This window comes from Caretta caretta, chromosome 3 (assembly GCF_965140235.1).
Source record: "Caretta caretta isolate rCarCar2 chromosome 3, rCarCar1.hap1, whole genome shotgun sequence".
In the NCBI taxonomy this organism is placed as follows: Eukaryota; Metazoa; Chordata; order Testudines; family Cheloniidae; genus Caretta; species Caretta caretta.
In genome coordinates, this window is record NC_134208.1 from 189,269,374 (window position 1) to 189,287,946 (window position 18,573).

The following is an 18,573-nucleotide window of genomic DNA, read 5'->3' on the forward strand; positions in this document are numbered from 1 at the left end:
GACAACTCTCAGCACCTCACAGGATTGGGTCCTTACAGTTGTTCTATTCTTGCATCCGTCTTTATCTGTAGAATGCCCAGCTTCCCCAGGCAGGCATGTTACTTACCAAAAACTGTCATCTACTGCTAACTACAGATTTTATGTGCATGTATTCAGTGCAGTTTTCTAATGTGATTTACACTGTCATTCTGACCTGAGGCTTAAGTCATGCAGGAGGAGAGTACTTGTGCAACAAAAGCTATCTTGAGGGATGGCTTTTCTGTTACACACTTATTGGGCAAAATCCAAATAATGTAAAATCCCCACTGGGGGGCAGTGCAAGGAATATTGCATGGACAAAGCAATCAAGGATTGATATTTTATGTTTGCCAATAAGCCACATTTTCAAACATTTAAATTTTGTGCAATTTCTGTAGCAAATTCAACTTGTTAATTACCAATAAGTAATTCGATCAGCAACATTTGCAGAAGTTCAAATCCCAGAAGGGTTGAGTCAGCTCTTCCTCCTCAGGTAGATAAATTTAGTACCAGACAATTTACTGTGTGTGGGCATTTTGGAAGAGCTTTAAAAATGAGGTTTTTTCTGCTTTCCAGGGACAGTAGAGGTCCTTTGGCACTTTTCACAAGAGAAGGGGTTTGCTCTGCGGTCCTTTGGGAAAATTTCCTTTTCTTTGATATGATATGAAGCTTGATGTGTATTGGTTGTCTATAGCCTTCTGTCATAGCTCAGGGCAACTGCACCTCAGTAGTCAAGTAAGGCCACTCTTAGGCTTCCAGCTCCCCAGCTGTTGCCTCTCCTTGGTGGAGATTTACGTCTCTCTCCGTTTAGGCTGGGATATTTCCAGGCTGCATAGTCCCCTGCCTACACTGTGTTCTCCCTGGCATAGACAGGCATCCGAAGCAGAACCTGCTTGCTTTCTCTTTAGAGATGGGTAACGGGTGTAATTGCTACAGTTATAAGGTACCACACAGTACTTCCTATGCAAGCCTACTTTATTCTTAAAGAAAAAACATTGCAGAGAAAATGTATTAAAAGCAATAAACCTACATGCATGCTAATAAACTTACTAAACATCACCCTAATGTGGGGTCTGCCAGAGGCAGTACTCCCCTCGCCCCTGCCTCAAGGGGACTCCTTGAGGTTACAAGTTCATCGCAGCTTCAGCTCAGAACAAGCACGCAGTCTTCTATCCCAGGCACGGCTACATTTAAGTGTACGCAGGGCTGTTTCTGATAGATGCTGAGCACCTGTATGTCCTGTTATCTTCAGTAGGAGTTTGAAGTACTCTCAGTATCTCTGAGGGACAGGCCCATATTTTGTAAAAGACTTGGGGATTGAAATGTGCTGTGTGTAAAATATTATTATTATTACTGTTTTGTGTTGGTCCTGATTTATGACTGAAAAGCAAATGGTTGCATCACTTGGTAGCTGTAGCGTCAAACGTACTTTTTGTCAAAAATAATTATTTATTTTATATTCAATTGTTAGTTTTCTTTTATTGCTTTTTTATTGTAATGGAACTTCAGGACTGAGACAGATTTCCTCCCAGCAGTGTTAACTATAGTAAGAAGTAGCATTGTGGAATGTAATCTATTGCCTCTTATAGTAATAAATATTTCGGAGACAAAACATAGTGGAAAACATATATATATAACGCCTCTATCCTGGCTATGAGGATAAAGAGGTGAAGCTAGAGCTTATTATTAGTAGGGATACATCAGCAACTAAATGATTCCTTACAAGTAAAGAATACCTCTCCTGCCCCACATAATTCTTCTATTATTTACATGCCTTTCTCATACAAATTAGGGTAGACTGATATTCTTCTGCCTTCGACATGATAGTATATAGCTGAGGTGGAACACCTTCATTTAGGCAAGAAGTTAACCATCCTTTACATATCTTTCCACTTCATACTTTTCACTTGTATATTTCATTTAAAAGTCCTGTGAGTGTTTTACAAACTTTAATTAGGTAGTGCACAACCTTCTGAGTATACAACCACAACACCATCACAATGGGTCAAAGTTCACCAGTTTTACAGATGGATATGCTGAGGCACAAAGAAACTAAGTGACTTCCCGAAGGTGACACAGTGGGTAGGTTACATAGCCAGCGCAGAATCTGGGAGTCTTGGCTCTCTGTCCTGTGCTCAGATCAACCAAAAATGGTCCAGCTTGGTAAAGCTAGCTACTTTTCTCCTTTCTTAAACGTATACTGAGCAGTTGATTTGATGGATTTCAGAGCTAATGAAAGTATGGAACTTTTAGTGTAGTATTGACTAGAGTCAGACGCAGTGTGGAGAAGTGTTCTGCAAGCAGCCCCTCACAGCTATGCTAATGGACTTCAAATCTGACCTGAAAAACCTCTTCAATGAAGGTTTGGGCCTCTCTAGTTCAAAAACAAAAAGGGGAATTGGGCTGTGGTTAACAGGTTCAGCTGCTTTTCTATTGCATTAGGTTTTTAAAAGTATCGGAAAAAGTCCAGAGGAGGAGTAATGTGAAAGCTAACATGAGGAACACCAGGGCTATCATATCAGGGAAAGTGACTGTAGCTAAGCATTTTTCTTGTGAGCAGAGCAGGATACCTATGAAGTACACACCTGTCAAGTAACAGAGAAGGTTATCCAGTCAACTAAAGGTTATGTATGTTTAAGCAAGAAAGCTCAGAATAAGAAAGAAAGCATAAAGATTTTTAGATACAACATGTTGTAATTGTATGCAATGGACATTTTCCTTTCTTTCAAAGCTATCAGATTTCTAGTGCTTTGGATCTAAAGAAATGAAATGTAATAATTCAATGAAAGTATAATGCTGAAATTGGTCTCTTCTGGTATTATTGTGGGATAGTAATGCAGGTAAATCCCACGTGACTAAATGGCTCAGGGGGTGATTTGAAATGTAGAGAATTTTGGAAGATCAAATCTTTAGAAAACAGAAATTCTGATTTTGGGGCAATTGCAAAATTTTGGATAATCTTTATTTTGTGTATTCAGTTTTTATGTAATTGGTATTTACATGTAAAAGGGCAAGTGTCTCAGTTTTAATTCTTTAAAAAGCCTGGTTAAAATGATTTAGAGTCAAATTTTCTTCTTGGTGAGTAGTATGTGGGTAATTGGTCACTAATGTGAGTAGGGCTTTTCAGTTTGGTCCTTAATTTATTTTTAGTGCAATGAGTTTATTGGAGATGGGTAGGAAAATGGACAATTTAGTGTAATAATATCCCTGACTAACAGGGTCATATTTTCAAAGGCTGCTTCTGAACTCGAGCCCACAGTTTTTGCAGATGTAACCATTTGCACATTAAAACATACATTTTATCTCGAACATTGATGTCTGTCAGATTTGCATGCTCAAAAGCAAGGGGTTTTGCATGAAAATGGTTGTACAAACCTGCAGGCACAGGTTTGGTAGCTGACTGAAGGCTGACTGAAAATTTGGCACAGTTACATTCTGTGACATCACTACATTTTGTGATTGCATTTGCATTCAGTGAATGGGGTTAACATTATAGCTTCTGTGATATTTCCTGTAATTCTTCTGAATGCCATTATAATAACTCCTCTATCATCTGTACCTTTTAATGATTCATAAATTCCTTGATTCCTATGAACAGACTCATGGAAAATTATAATAATGCTATAATCAGGACACCAAGCTAGGGTATAGCAGAAACTTCCACTGCCTGACTACCTTTAGCCTTCCTTCATTGCTTAGCTAAATTGTTCAAAATGAGGTTTTCACTACAATTTGAGAAAAGGAACTCCTGAGTTCAACACCAATGCCAGTAAAGGAGACCATGCTGAAAATTAAAAAGCAAAATAGACAATAACGTAACAGATTTCAAATAAAGTACATGCAAGAGCATTCACTGTATAACAGATATATTGTTAGCCAAACTATAATTTCTCTTTTTCCTCTTCTAGTCATTTGATCATTCTAGCTAGTACAGTAATTTCCTCCCACCCATCCCCTACACAGCACATACATTGCACATGCATATGTTACCACAATGACACTTTGTAAGTACCTTTTTGTGCAGTGGTTAAATAGCTTCATTTGAAACACAGAGGGTCTTGTGTGAATCAGATCATGTGGCAAATGTTGGGTTTTTCAGCACTCCTTTTTGCCCTACACTTACCAAGGCTAAATCAGTCCCATATAACTGAAGTCAGTGAGACATCACAGGCATGACAGAAATCACTGATGCTGAAATTTAAGGGGGGGCTCTGTAATTTTTTACTATTTTTGTAAGTAATCTAAGCTTTTGAGGAACTAGATCACTCAGGAAATTGGTAACTGGCTATGAAGTCTCTCACCTCAGCATTATATGTTTAAATCCATCGCTCAGGAAATTGGTAACGGGATATGAAGTCTCTCACCTCAGTATGTTTAAATCCATCCCAGGCTGGTAGCAAGTAAAAACTGTTACCATCTGACAGATGTTGGATGCCCCATGTGAGATGAATTAATGGTATCCATTACAGGTGCCAACATCACAAAAATCACTATTATTCATGGTACCTTGGTAGCACTCTCAGCGCAGATGTCAGTGATTGGGTGGACATGAGGAATTGACTCACCTCTGACCTGTAAAAGTGGCCCCTTCAGGACAGAGTTAAAGAACATTATTTTGAAGGGAAGTTTGCACTACCATTGCTCCTGGTGAATCTGCCCTTAGATAAGAAGAGAGCTATGAACATTGCACATTTCATAGGCTCTGAAGGCATTGAAAAAAGTGAAGTTTTTAAGGTGTGGTTTTCAAGAGCACTCAACATTGGTCTAACTGTGCCAAATAAAGTCAGTGGAGTTTTACCATCAATTTCAGTAGGAACAGCTAGGCCAACTGAGCGCTTTTGAAAGTAACACTTTAGTTTGTTCCATTGTGCACATATAACTCTTGCTCTTTTAAACCAGTTTATGGAAAACATCTTTAGCCAAGCAACAGCAGGTGCACAGGTATGAATTCCATCCTCCATTCATCCAAGGCATTAGTTTTATCAAAGTGTGTTTGAGAGTACTGTTTTTAAATAGCATTGGACCACCCCTCAACTTAAGATGGTGGGAGTTTTGACTAAGAAGTGTATGGCCTGTTACTATATAAAAAAGGCAGTATGAAAAGCAAAATTCAGATGTAATCCACAATGTGCAACCTGTTCACTGATGTGAGAGAAAACCTCCTCTAATGACACCTCAATCTGGGACAGTTCCTCAGATTTGTCACCTAAAAAGAATGGCTCAGGTTTGGGAATCTCCCTCGCATCCTCAGCCGATAAGACTGATGCAAATAATTCATTTAGTTTCTCCGCAAGGGCCTTATTGTCCTTGCGTGCTCCTTTTTCACCTCAATCATCTAGTGACCCCACTGGTTGTTTAACAGGCTTCCTGCTTCTGATGTACTTAAGAACGTTTTTGATATTACTTTTTGAGTCTTTGACTAGCTGTTCTTCAAATTCTTTTTTGCCCTTCCTCATTATATTTTTACACTTCACTTGCCAGAGTTTATGCTCCTTTCTATTTTCCTCACTAGGGTTTAACTTCCACTTTTTAAAGGATGCCTTTTTGCCTCTCACTGCTTCTTTTACTTTGTTGTTTAGCTACGATGACACTTTTTTTGTTCCCTTATTATGTTTCTTAATTTAAGTTGAGCCTGTATTATGGTGTTTTTTAAAAGTTTCCATGCAGCTTGCAGGGATTTCATTTTTTCATTTGTACCTTTTAATTTCTGTTAAATTACTTTCCTCGTTTTTGTGTAGTTCTCCTTTCTGAAATTAAATGCTACCATGTTGGGCTGCTGTGGTGTTTCCCCAGCCACAGGGATGTTAAATTTAATTATATTATAGTCACTATTACCAAGGAGTCCAACTGTAATCACCTCTTGGACCAGATCCTGTGCTCCACTTAGGACTAAATCAAGAATTGCCTCTCCTCTTGTGGGTGCCAGGATTAGCTGCTCCAAGAAGCAGTCATTTAAGGTGTCAAGAAACTTTATCTCTGCATCCTGTCCTGAGGTGACAGTTCAGTAAAAACCTCTATCTGATGTGCAATGGCAGTCAAAAGAAGGTCTGATCTGGCTTCCATTGAAATCAATGTCTAAACTCCCTCTGATTTCGATGGGAGATAATCAACCTCTTATTATGATGGGATGGAGAATATTACTGAAAATATTATGCTGCTATATAAATCAATGGTTCTTGCTCAGTTCAGGTCACCTTAAAAATACAGTAGAAAAAGATGGTTCAGAGATGGGCAACAAATATTTTAGAAATCGAAAAACTTTCACATGAAGAAGTATTGAAAAGAAAGTGACTTACTAGTTTAGAGAGGAGCCAAAGAGTGGACATGATAGCAGTATACAAAATGTTAACTCATACAGAGAAGGTAAATTGGGTGGCCTTATAACAGTAGAAACAGGGTGACAATAAATAAAATTTGTAATGCAATAGATTTAATGGTGATAAAAGAAAATTCTTTGTTCACCAATGCCCCTGAGCAATTCACTGAAATAAGATACTTATGTGGAAATAAATACCATAAATCATCTAAATTCATAATTTATTACTATACATATATACATGTGAACATTTTCAAATAAATGTGCCAAGTGAATGTGTTTGACTTTCACCTTTCATATTCATATAAATGTATGTAGATTTTTTGCCTTTAATTCGTATATAACTCACAATTTTCCTAAGCTGTGACAGAGAAAGCAGGTGAATTATTTGGCGTACAAATAATGTGTGGCTCTCTTGATTACGTGATAGCAAATTAAATTGGTTTATCTCCACTATTGGTTCCTTAATTTCATAGTGTAACGAAAGGCCTGATCCAAAGTTCACTGAAGTTAATGGAAAGACTGCCGTTGAGTTCAGTGGGCTTTGCTTCAGGCCCCAAGACCCTTGAGTCCCTTCATCATGCCAACAGAGCAACATATCCTCATATTACCCTAAGACAGAACTAGAAGAAATTCAACAGGCTTATATCTGATGCCTCTTTTCATGTGTCCCATAATTGTGGGTGTTTTATAACGAATTGTTCCATTCCTTCTTAATTTTTCTTCTGCCCAAAGGCCTGACTCTCCTCTCACTTACTCATGTGAAAGCCAGGAATAACTCATTTGAAGTCAATGAAATTTCACAGTTTTACTCTAGTGTAAGTGAGAGGTGGTTCAGGCCTGGTGTTGTTATGCATTTCAAGGGTATATTCCCTTTTCTTGTTATTTGCTGCTTTGTTCATGAACATAAATTTGTCTACACTGAATGTCTCTTCTCTGCGCAGGCTTTCAGTTTATCTTAGTTAAGTTGTGCTGAATTTTATCATTTTCTTTTTCATTGACTGCCCTACCAGTTTTTATCTTTTCAGTGTATTCTATCACTTTACTGATTGTTCCCACACTTACTGACCTTGTAGATTAGTTTTTTATGTGGTAATCTATCAGAAGCTTTTCTAAAGACTGTAGAAATTATGTCTATACCTTCCACTGTGATCAATAATTTTTAATTCTTTTTAAAAAGTGCTGAGGGCATTCTTAGGCATGATCTTCCCTTTGTGAGGCCATGCTAGCAATTCCTTTTGCAGTTATACCAACTGTTCCCTTATTCTCTTCTGGAATAATAGTGTTTCAAGGATATTACACAGCTCTGAAGTCAGTCTCAATGGTTAGTAGTTTCCTAGATGGATTTAATTTTAACAACATTGTAAGTATCACTGGCCTCTTTTCAGTCCATCTCATATTTCCAAACAGGTTTTAAATAAATCTGCTAATGATTCCCCCATCACTTCTGACATACCCTTCTGAGTAACTTCTGTCTATCTCTGGAGTTATGTTATCCTTAAGATATGTTATGTTATGTTATCCTTAAGACGTTCTAATTTCTTAATGACAATTTCAGTGTGATACCAGCTTTCTTCAGTATTTATTCTTTCTCCCCCAGGAAATTTATGTCTGATTGTGTCATCTATCCCCACCCTGGTTTATGGACAATAGCCAGTTCATTGTTTAAGCCATGTCTCCTTGTCAGTAAACTGTCATTGCCATTTTTAGCTGCCCTTCTTTCTCTTTCAGTGACCTTAAATTCCTTATGTAATTGAAAATAAAATAATCCTTATTTACAATATCCTAACTTCATGTGAGATTTCCTTTCATTTTGTACCTTTGGTTTCCTTATCACTTTGTTACATTCTCATAACTTCATGCTGTAATCTTTCAAGTTTTCCTCTATATCTGATGTTTTTATTCCTTAAATATGCCTTTTTCGTACATTAATTATAGTATACAATAATTTCACCACTTGTTCATTTTCCTTCTCTTTCCTTTTCATCCAGTGCTGCTTCCCATTCAGTTTCATCCAGCATTTCCTGAGATTCCTTTTGCTGCGTTTCAAAGTTTTTATATTTGCATTGTGGTTTCATTGTAATCTCAATTAGAACACTAACTAGACTATGATCACTGCTGCTTTTAGATGTTTCCCACCTCTGTGACTCCAATTATGTTCTCTTTTACTAAAATCGTAGGTGAAGGACTGATTCCTATTGTCACACTGAGGCATAGGTGGTGCCTAGTGGTATGAACAGGAAGTCTGGCATACTGGTTGGTGTAGAGTCATAGCTCAGAACCAGAGTCATGGTCAGGAGGCTAGCTGGTGTTCAGGACCAGGAGTTAGTACTCAGGAGTTCTGAGACAGGCAAGGACTAGAGCTACAGTGGAGTAGGCAAAAGGGTGAAGCAAGGGCTGGACAGGAAGCAGGTGTGGTGCAGCTGCAAGCATGGAATGCAGTGAGAAACCACAGCACTGCTGTTGCTTCAGGGCTTAAATGGTGATCTCTTGGCTCTTCTGACCAATCAGGGAGCACAGTCACTTAGTGTGGGTTTATTGGCCCTGGCTGAACTCATTGGCTTGCTAGGCAACCATGCCTCAAGATACCTGAGTTCCTGACACCTATTTCTGGTTCTCTTATACATAGAAAATAGATCTTGTCAAACTAACTTGATATCATTTTTGATGAGATTACAAGTTTGGTTGATAAAGGTAAAAGATAAAGTTGATGCAATATACTTAGGCTTTTGTAAGGCTTGGTGCCACACAACATTTTGACTAAGAAAGCAGAATCATACAGAATCAACATGGCACATTAAATGGGTTAAAAACTGGATAAATGTGAGATCTCAAAATGTAGTTACAAATGGGGAGTCATGCTTGAGCAGCTGTTTTTCAGTTGGGGTCCCACAGGGTTTGGTTCTTGGTCCTAAGCTATATAACATTTTTATCTATGTCCTGGAAGAAAATATAAAATCATTACTGATAGAATTTGCCGATGACCCAAAGATTGGGGGAGTGGTAAATAATGAAGAGGACAGGTCATTGACACAGACTCAAAGACCACTTGGTAAACTGAGTGCAAGCAAACAATATACATTTTAATGTGGCCAAAGGTAGAGTTATACATCTAGTAGCAAAGATTGTAGACCATACTTCCATGATGGGGTACTCTATCCTGGGAAGCAGTTGACTCTAAAAATGACATGGGGGTTCATGGTAGATAATTAGCTGAACATGAGCCCCGGGTACGAGGCTGTGGCCAGAACAGTTAATACAAACCTTGGATGAGTGAACAGGCGATTATCAAGGAGGAGTAGGGTGGTTATATTACTTTGTTGTATTTGGCACTGGTCTGACTGCTACTGGAATACTATGTCCAGGTAAGGTATCTGAAATTCAAGAAGCATTGATAAATTGGAGAGGGTTCATAGAACAGTTATGTGAATGATTAAGGGATTGGAAAATATATGTTATAATGAAAGCCTTGAGGAGCTCAACCTGTTTAGCTAACAAAGAGAAGATTAATGGATGACTTGATCACAGACTATAAGTACCTACATGGGTATGACATTCCAGGGTGTAACCAGACCAATGAGAGGCTGTCACTCTTGTCCTACAACCTGGGGTGCCTCACAATGCTTTGTGGCTGTAGCGCCCACCTGGGCTGCTCTCAAACAGCCTTTCAGCCTGCAGGCAGGTGAGACCTTGAGTGTCAGTGTATAGCTGCAGCTTTCCAGCGACACGTCAGTCACATGCTGGATTCCCCTAGCTTTGGTTACCACTTGCAGTGTGACCCCAACACACTCACAATTCTGGATTTTCCCCCAAAATGTATGTTCCGCACTGTCCAGTCCTCTCCTGGACAGTCTAGAGCAGTGGTGGGCAACCTGCGGCCCACGGGCCAAACGCAGCCTGTCAGGGTAATCCGCTGGCGGGCCACTAGACAGTTTGTTTATATTGACTGTCCGCAGGCACAGCCGCCTGCAGCTCCCAGTGACTGCGGTTCACCATTCCCAGCCAATGGGAGCTGCGGGAAGCTGCGCAGGCCACAGGTTGCCCACCAGTGGTCTAGATATATTAGGTCCATTGAGCCTTTGAGGGGATCAATATACAACTGTCTCCTATCTTAAATGGAAAAGGAGTACTTGTGGCACCTTAGAGACTAACCAATTTATTTGAGCATGAGCTTTCGTGAGCTACAGCTCACTTCATCGGATGCCGATGAAGTGAGCTGTAGCTCACGAAAGCTCATGCTCAAATAAATTGGTTAGTCTCTAAGGTGCCACAAGTACTCCTTTTATTTTTGCGAATACAGACTAACACGGCTGTTACTCTGAAACCTATCTTAAATGGGTTACCCAAACAATTCACAATACTGGATTAGATTTAATTAAAGAATAAAACAAGTTTATTTACCTACAAAGAGAGATTTTAAGTGGGTACAAGTATAAGGCATTAAACTCAGAAATGATTAAAAGAGAAAAAGATAAAACATTTTCTAGTGCTAAAACTTAACAAACTAAACTTGGTTCAAGATAAGATTCTTACCACATGATCCACCAACAGGGCTGACCAAATTTCATGTCAGGATGTCAGAAAAGTCCAATGACTGTTTCTTTTGATGTCTTAGGTGAAACAACGAGAGATGGTTAGGGAGTGATAACTTGAAGTGTTTTTGACCCTCACTTTCATAGTTCTGTCACGCTTCAAAATACATTTTCCTGAAGTTTACCCCTAGATAAAGTTCATTCCCACTGCAAGGACGGAGACAAGGAGTCTGGTGGTGAAAGAGGTTCCATGCTGTTGTTTGCTAAGGTGCAAATCTGTTTCGTTCCTGCCTCCCTTCTTTGCCAAAGGAATGGCCACTTGGTAGGGGATTGCCCCCATCAACTTTGATGACAGCTGGCTAGAGGCATCAGCTTATGCTTTGGCTTTGAGAAACAGGTTTAGCCACTCCCCAAATTTGTCTGGTAAACACCATTTAGTCATGATTTCAGCTTATGTTCATAACTTTACATATAATGTTGCTACATACATTTCATCATGATATTACTGACCAGCAAATTATTAGTTTTCAAATGATACTGCACAAGGCATATTTTGTACAAAGATTCTTACAAGTGTGCATAGGGTATGAATATGGGGGTGCATTTGGTCACAATGGGGAACAGAAGTTTGATAATAGAGGGCTCTTCAACCTAGGAAACAAAGGTATAACGAGATCCAGAGGCTGGAAGTTGAATCTAGATGTATTCAGACTAGAAATAAGGTGCAAATTTTTAATTGTAAGGGGAAGTAATCACTGGAACAAATAACCAAGGGTTGTGGTGGCTTTCCTCCCACTGGAAATTTTAAGATCAATATTGGATGTTTTTTTAAGAGATCTGCTCTAGTTCATACAGGAATGTTATGTCTTCTGTTATGCAGGAGGTCAGACTAGATGGCTACAATGGTCCCTTCCGGCTTTGTAATCCATGAATACATTGTTTGAGGAAAGTCCTGTATCCAGTCTACAAACATGACTGACTGATTCCTTCCAAACTTAATGTTTGTGAAAGGTGTTGGATTGGGAGGATTGGAACCAGAAGTCTATTTATCTACAGAAAGGATAGAACACAATAACAGCAGTATAAGCTTCCGTCCATCCATTGTGCCACCACACTGACCTTCAGCAACTGCCCCTACAGGTGAGAAGGTAGTTCAAGTTCCTTATGCAGGCAATCCTAGATCCCTCTGCTAAAATCAGCAAGAATATTTACTACTGTTGTGATGTTGGTTTTCTGGTGATGTAGTCATGTGCTGACTTGGAACAAGAAATTGCCCCCCCCAGGTAGCAGTTACAGAAGCAAATTCATGCTAAATAATGATATCCTACAGTACACAATCAAAGGAACATAAAGTACCAGTACTTGTTTTTAGTTACCATAGTTATTGCAAAACTCTTTCTGGAGAAATTCATAGAAATATTAAAGTTAAAATGCAATGTGGTTTTTTTAAACAACAGATTGCAAAGCTTGCTGAAAGAAAAAACAATTTCAGTATATTCACATATAATAACACAATCATATACAGTAGATTCTGTCCTTCTGCACTTTGCTATATAGTGTTAATGACTGGTACTTAAATACTTTACAAATTGAATTGCACTTGTGTGAAAAACTAGATTGATAAAATAAATTACTATATCTTGTAGGTTAAAATTTTGGTTCTGCAATTGTAGTTGTTACAAATTACCTAAACCCCTTTTTATATTGCATTTCACATGGCTATATTTTACAACTACTCTAATAAAAAATTCTATACAAAAGTTGTTTGATATTAATAGCAATCATTAACAACTAGATAGATTCTTGTTAAGTATATTTGCAATACATTTAATCTTATTAAAACTCAGCTCTGAGTTGTTTCTTCCAGATATTATAGGTCTTCATGAAGCTAGCAATATAAAGTAGAGATTTCAGCCATTTTCGGCCAAGAATTAGGTTTAGCTTAATGGATCAATTCTTTTCTTATTAAACTGAGTCTGACCAGTGCCAAGTAATACATTCAGCATTGATCTTTGTCTCACCCTGCTGTAGCTTGCGTTCTCTTTATGTACATGAAAAATAAGGTGCCAAGAATGAAAACAATGCCTTTATAATACAAATATAGAATTTTTCACAGACTTCCATTCTGCTTATCATTTCACTTTGTTATTAATGTCTTGTTCAATGCTTTTCAGAAACTTATTGTTAAGAAGCACTTTTATTTCCATACAGGCTATTTTCCTTCTTATTAAAAAACAAAACAAAACAAAGAAGACCCATACAAAACTCCAGATTGAAGTGCACCACTTGTTTCAGGGCTTTGGCCCTAAGTATATTGGGCCCCTTTCTATATGCACACCAATTTCTCAACCCCTAAAGGACTCTAGTACAATCTAAAGTGGTTGTCTCTTGGGCTTTCTTTATAAAAATTGTTTGATATGTGGATATTGGAAGTAAAATGAAAGTGGTGGTATGTTATAAAACAGTGCCTAGTAATGGTTCTATATGGAAGTTAGCGTGGTGTCAATTTCCCATTTAAAAAAAAAAGACAATTTTGAGCACTTTATAATTCACTTCATAATGCATATTCTTTCTAGGCTGTAGTTTGTGGTGAAATTCTGGCCCCATTAGAGCTAATGAGTGTTTTACCATTGACTTCAATGGGGCCAGAATTTTACCCTGGGTATACAAAGGTCTCTGTCTTTTGAGTAACTTAAAGAAAAATAAATCACAGACATATACCTTAATTCTCATTTACACTAAGACCCCCTTTTCTCTGCTCTGGCAGCGTAAAACAGTCTTGAAGTGGACAGAGGGGCCCTTTACACTGGCAAAGCTGCATAAAAGCGCCTTAGTTTAATGAATACACTTTGTGCCATTTTCAAAGAGTCTATCATTTTGCAAAAGGAAAAGGAGTACTTGTGGCATCTTAGAGACTAACACATTTATTAGAGCATAAGCTTTCGTGAGCTACAGCTCACTTCATCGGATGCTGTAGCTAATTGTGTTATTTAGGCACCTACTTGAATTGCCTGATTTTCAAAAGTGCCGAGTTCCTTTTGACTTCAACACTTAAGTGTCTAACTCAGTCCATCCATTTTAAAAAAATCTTTGCCAAAGCTTTTTTCCCCATCTCTGTTTGGCCCAGAAGCTCAGACCTTTTATTTTCCTCTGATGTGGACCTTCTCACAATGATCCATGCCTTTGTAATTTCAAGGCAGGAGGACTGGAGTGCCCCCTAGCTCCTAATAACATTCTGAGACACTTTAGCTAGATCAGAATAAAATGACTTCTTCCCTGGGCAGGTTGAGCTGTTATGTGTATATACCACTTGTTCTGTCCTAGCTAATTGTTTGCTACTTGTACTGCTTAGTAAGTACTTAAGCAGCAGATTGCTTCAGCAATTAGACATATCACTTTCTTTAAGTGCTCCAGAACCCAACTCTAACTGAGACTGCTCAAACTTCTGGAAATATCCAGTTCATACTGGGCACATCCTGAGATTTAACAAGATATTTACACTCTACCTTGAATGGTCCCTTACAATATGTGCTAACTACTTGCATTTTGCTGTGATGCTGGGAGTACGTTTCCCAGACCTGAAGAAGAGCTCTGTGTGGCTCAAAAGCTTCTCTCTTTTACCAACAGAAGTTGGTCCAATAAAAGATACTACCTCACCCACCTTGTCTCCCTAATATCCTAGGACAAGCATGGCTGCAGCTACACTACATACTATAATGTCAGTTGTATAGTCTCTTCCATAACTCCAGCATGAGACCTATCTTTACCACTTCTGTCACAGTCCTAGCTGTTGGTTCTTCTCTATAAAACACAAATTGGTCTACCATTCCATTATCTGAGAGATCAGCTCTCTCCCTCTGACACTTGGCTGGAGTGTCAATCTGTCGTTGTTGTTGGTTCCTGAAGCATTCCCACTGGTGGTGAGCCCATGACTCAGGATCCCACTCCCAGATCTGCGGGGAGGACCTTTGGGTCTGTGCAGTGTTCCACTGACTTCACTGAGGCACCATGCAAGCAGAGCTTTCCATGCAGGACTGGGGACTTGGGGAGTTTAATTGCACAGTGCAGCTCTTCCAGTTTTTTTAATTGGTCAAGCTTTCTGGTGACCTTTAAGAACAGCATTAAGGACTGAGGATTTTTAAGTAAGCAAGAGAGGCGTGGGCATGTTATATTGTATTTATAATCAGCTCTTTTATTGATGTAAAGCACTAGCAGAGTGAGAGGTGCAGACAGAAATTTCTATAATAAATGTTAAAAGTCAAATATCCAGCAACACTTGTAATAGGAACAAAGGAAGTAGTTAATGATGGAATTTCAGCCTGGGCTTTGCTACATAGTTTGAGGGGAAAAAAGGTGCAGTATAATCCTTTTTTGCAATCAGATGGATGTCCATAAAACCCTGTTTAGCTCCTGTCCACGTAGCGCTTAACGCATCAAAATGTACATCTGAGTCCATATTAGCGTTATGCTTTCTTGTCCTGGCTTGTGGAAGATATGCTTTGTTTTTGTTGTTTCTGAATCTAGGCCATAGACGTGACATAAGGGCCCAAACCAATTCTCAGAGAATTTAAACCAGGTAATTCACTGATGAGTGAGAGCCTGGAAAATTCCCGCATAGTAGCCGGTGCGCATTACTCATCACAGAAACGCAGCTACTCCAGGGGGAGGGAGGTGCCAAGGGGTTAGGAAGCAGGTACTAAAACACAAGAAGCCTGTGCCTTGACTCTGAAAGATCCACCCCGACTGCCACTCATTGGCTTCTTGCGCTATGTCTACAGGAGGTGAACACTGGAGATTTACAGTGACCAAGGAACACAGGGCAATAGTTATTTTCCGCTATTCCCTGGCTGGCTGTGGCTTTTCTGGAATACTCATTTGCCTAGCCCAGAAAGAGCACTGGGCACTACATGATTGTTTTGAATATTTAAATATATAGGTTTCTTTAGTCTCCTTGACTTCATCTGTTAAATTTAAGAACCTTTTCTTCATTTTTTTTAAAACATTCATGTTAGTAGAAATTTAAACACATGAAGTTGTAACACACATAGGACTCCAGATTTAGATTCACTTGCCTCAAAATAAAGATGAATAATCTGTCTTCAGATGGAAAAATGTGGTGGCAGAACAAAAGTCTACAGAGTTGCTGAAACATGACACATTCCACAGGAGTCCTACTTTGAAAACTGGTAAAAATCTAATTGAGACATACAGATTTTCATGTTTAATTTACATTGTTAAATATCTCTTCAGTTTTCTGCAATGTGGAGCTTTGCATTTTCCTTTTTGCCTTTGTGCAAGGCACACCCTTTTAAGTACATTCTAGTCTGTCAGGTTCACAGTATGCATGACTTAAAACTGAGGATCAATTTTAGATCCAGACTTTTTCAAGCAAATGAATGAGCTACCATAAATCGATAATGCATTTGTATGTAAACAAAGGACGTGCATTGCCTAGACATTTAACCCAATAAATGGCAGGCCAATACTACACCTCTTTAGACAAAATATTTAATTTGTTAACAGGCATTTTTACTGGTTCTGATGATGAAATATTTCTAGAATCTTTCTGGTTTGTATAGCTACAAAGCTAGGGGGACAACACTGAAGGTTACATCAACAAAGATCTAATTCATGCGTCTGTATCTGGAGCTGTTTGCTGTAGAGTGTTTATAGTGATACAATTAAAAAAATCTCTTAATCTTTCTTCTGGGCTGCTAATTCTGCCACAGATATCCATCCTCCTCAGTCACTTCTTATGCCTTTCTCCTTTGACAGTGAATATATTACCAGTATCCTCCCGAGTAATGGTAGTGCCCAAGGCCCAAAGAGGAAAACAAGTCTCCTAACTTCACTATGGTCTCTAGGCCAGTGGTAGGAAAACCACAGCCCTCAGGCCGCACGCGGCCTGTCAGGGTGATCCACGGGCAGGCCGTGAGACAGTGTTTACATTGACCATCCATAGGCATGGCTGCCCTCAGCTCCCATTGGCTGGGAACGACGAACTGCGGCCACTGGGAGCTGCTGGCAGTAGTGCCTGCAGACGGTCAGTGTAAATAATGTCTCGCAGCCCGCCAGTGGATTACCCTGACGGGCCCCAGGTTGCCCACCACTGCTCTAGACCAACTGTATACTAGTGCATGTATCTGAGTACTTAAGGTAGAACAGAAACTCTGTGAGACACAATTGGGAAGATTTCACTAACTTCTATCATGAACTGGGTTAAATATACTTGTTTCTCAGCAACCACCCAAATCAGACAATGTTCATTAACTATTACATATGCATTTCAAAATAATTGCAAAGTTTCAATGAAGTTTTAATATTAAAAAAATTCCAACTAAATTTTCCTTCAAATTCCTCTTGTGTTTGATCAGCAATAGTACAGATGATTTTTTTCAATATATTGAATTTTGTTAAGGGAAAAATTACGCTTTTTATACATTTGTCACATCAACCTGTTTACCCATCTTCCAACCAGCTATGCAAGATGCCACTCTTTTGCTCTGTAAGAAGACACATGCTTCTTGTATTATACAAAGATTAAAGAGGCAATACAAACTTGGAGCAAAACAGTGATGTTTTTGTGTACATACAGCACCAGGGTATGTGCGCTGTCTAGATGATGAAAGAACTCCTGGACTGGCTAGCTCAGCTATGTAGAGGAGAAAGGAGTCTGTTTTCAGCTTTGTGTTATATTGCCCTACTTCTGGAAGGACAACTTCAAGGTAAGAATTTTGCCCTCTTGAAAATTCAAAAGCTTAGCTACCAGCCAGGGAAATACCAACATTTTTGCTCCTGAACAAATTCACAGATTGTTGCATCAATCCAGACAAATGTTAGTTGTCTCTCACTAGACAAAACTGAGAACATAAAAACACAAACAGCACAGTTCTACTTCCAGCCTCAAGACTCCTAGGTGGGGGCCTGTATTGTCACTGCTTATTCAGTCACTGGCTTGTCCCATACAGGCCAAATTATGCTATGAGGGCTGTGGCTAGACTTGGGTACAAGATGGAAATGCATGAAAGGGAATGTGCTTCTGAGAGCAGCCTGCTGCTTCTCTGAATGTGCATAGCCTGTTCTTCAGAACTAAGTGCTGGTGGCATGAATGTATTTTGGAACTGCGTGGGGCACCTAAAGGGAAGAAGATCCTTATACCCTAATGCATATGCATGCCAGGGCCAGCCACAGTCACTTTGTATATTAGACATGTTTTGACATAAGTTGTCTGCCAGGTTTTTAAGAAAAAAAGAAGGGCACAAAAGAAAAAAGAGGATAATGTATTGTAAGTAGAGATGGAAAAAGTATTTTTGGCCACTGCTGCTAGCTGGGTATTTAGAAGACCTTGCTCATGCAGCAGTACACCTGAGATATGACTCAGTGAATATTTGTGAGCAAACTCCATCAGTTATGGGAGCTGATTTAAACTATGCCATCTCCACCAGTTATTCCCTTCAACCATTCTGCACTGATTCATCTCCTTAATATGGATTGAAGGAATAGAAGACCCTGATCCAGCTGACACAGTGAAGTTCTGCAGTATCAGAGGGTCAGTTCTGAGGAACCAGTGCAGCTCCCAGTAATAGTGCTTATATGCACAATAGTCCAGCCAACAGATAAAATCATAATGCCACACTCTACAACAGGCATGTTGTTCCATCCATCAAGGAACAGTGCTACAAATAATTAAACAGAAGCATGGAGCTT

General features: G+C 39.1%; 1 protein-coding gene across 43 annotated transcripts in view; it reads left to right on the forward strand.

The window, feature by feature from the left end:
* Nucleotides 1-18,573, forward strand: part of LOC125633483 (uncharacterized) — a 786,124-nt gene that overhangs the window by 22,786 nt on the left and 744,765 nt on the right. For 36 of the 43 annotated variants that reach the window (XR_012667838.1, XR_012667837.1, XR_012667812.1 and 33 more), the window contains exon 2: nucleotides 11,747-12,006. The exons of the other annotated variants lie outside the window; for them this stretch is intronic. The gene's annotated coding sequence lies outside the window, so the exon portion shown is untranslated. The remainder of the gene's footprint in view (nucleotides 1-11,746; nucleotides 12,007-18,573) is intronic. 43 annotated transcript variants of the gene reach the window in all.